Below are 1833 nucleotides of genomic sequence, written 5' to 3'. Positions count from 1 at the left end.
TAATCATTCCATTGTTGTGTCAGTCCTCTCCTGAGACATAAAATTTGAGAAGTGACTAATGAGGCACTAGGGGAATGATTAGTAAGCTTGGAACATAAGTCTCTGTGGGGATGGGGTGTGGATGAAGTTTCTCGGAGCTTTGAGAGTAGAGCTATAATCGAGCGAGCCCCACAGCTACACAGAGAACAAGAGTTTCCAACAATCCTAATTCGTATTTTCTGTTGTAAACTCAGACTGGGGAGCTTCAGGCCCTGGGGCATTCCTTTGTCTGGATAAAGCTCTCCTGAGAAAATACAGCACAGATCTACTGAGAAAACACAGTTCAGAACCCTGTGTTCAACTATCTGTATATCCCTCTTCCTTGCGGGAAAAAGACTTTGACTTTTACAGCTTTTTTCCAGGTCATTCTACACCCTTCAAACTTGTCCTCAGCTGTCCCGCTGCCAACACCCTTCATTCAACCTGGAGCTCTCCCTTTTCACATCTGGCACACCACTAATCTCCCGATCATCCAAACCCTCTAGAAATCACATCTCCTCCAGGAAGTCTTTCCTGACTGATCACTGATATCCCCACTTTATATCTCCCACGACTGACATTTCAGCTCGTCTGTCCCACCTAAGCATTTGGGTACTATCGGTAATAATAATCATACTAATTACCGTATTTATTAAGTGCTTACTATGTGCCAGGTACTGTTACTAAGTACTGGGGTGAATACAAGCAAATGGGTTGGACACAGTTCTTTCCCACGTGGGGCTCACAGTCTCATTCCCCGTTGTACAGATGAGGTAACTGAGGCACAGAGAAGTTAAGTGACTTGTCCAAGGTCACACAGAAGATACGCGGCAGAGCCGGGACTAGAACCCATGACCTCCTGACTCCCAGGCTAATGCTCTACCCACTAAGTTATGCTGCTTCTCTGTCTATGTCTCACACACTCTATTAATTTAGTGCACATAACTCATATACAAATCCTCTTTCCTTCTTCCTCCTGTCGAATTGATGGCAGTATCTGTTCTCCCACACTAAACTCCTTAAGAGCAGGGATTATATCTGCTCATTCTGTTAACTCTCTCCTTCCAAGCACAGTGCTCTACACATTGTAGGTGATCAATACATTGATTGATTGGTTGGCTGGTTGGTTGGTTGGTCCATCTTCCAGAGGAGCAGGGGGAGGTGTTATACTTCAGTGAACATTTGTCCTGAAAAGGGGGCTTATGAAACATTTTCATTACCTTCATAGATATCTCTGTATCTCTCTCAAAGCAAAGTTCTTGGGTTCTTTTCTTGGTTGAGGCAGAATTTTTTGAATTTCCATTTGCAGCTCTAGAAGAAGTTGGAATATGGTCATGAGAAGCCGTAGTTCATTCTTTTATAGCAGATCATGATCCTCAGCAACGTATTCTGATCAACACCCTTTCTCCTCCATACCTATGTTCTGAACTTCATCAGAAACCTGACCATCGTCACCCTCTCCCTTCTTTACTCCTGTCTCTGCCCTCCCATGTACTTCTTCCTGCACATTTTCTCCTTCCTGGAGATCTCCTTCATGTCTGCCTGCATTCCCAGATTCCTAGCTGCAAAGATCACTGGGGACAGGACCATTTCTTACATTTGTTGTGTAACACTGCTGTTCTTCTTTATCCTGCCGGAGGAGACCAGGTTCTTCCTCCTAGCCACCACAAGCGCTTCGTACAGTGCTCTGAACACAGTAAGCACTCAATAAATACAATTGAATGAATTAATGAATGTCCAGATATTCCAGTCAGTAGTATTGATTGATAAAGCACCTAACAAGTGCTAGTACCTACCAAATGTTTACACCATGTT

The sequence above is a fragment of the Tachyglossus aculeatus genome, unplaced genomic scaffold (genome assembly GCF_015852505.1).
Source record: "Tachyglossus aculeatus isolate mTacAcu1 unplaced genomic scaffold, mTacAcu1.pri scaffold_100_arrow_ctg1, whole genome shotgun sequence".
Classification (NCBI taxonomy): domain Eukaryota; kingdom Metazoa; phylum Chordata; class Mammalia; order Monotremata; family Tachyglossidae; genus Tachyglossus; species Tachyglossus aculeatus.
This window is presented reverse-complemented; position numbering follows the sequence as displayed.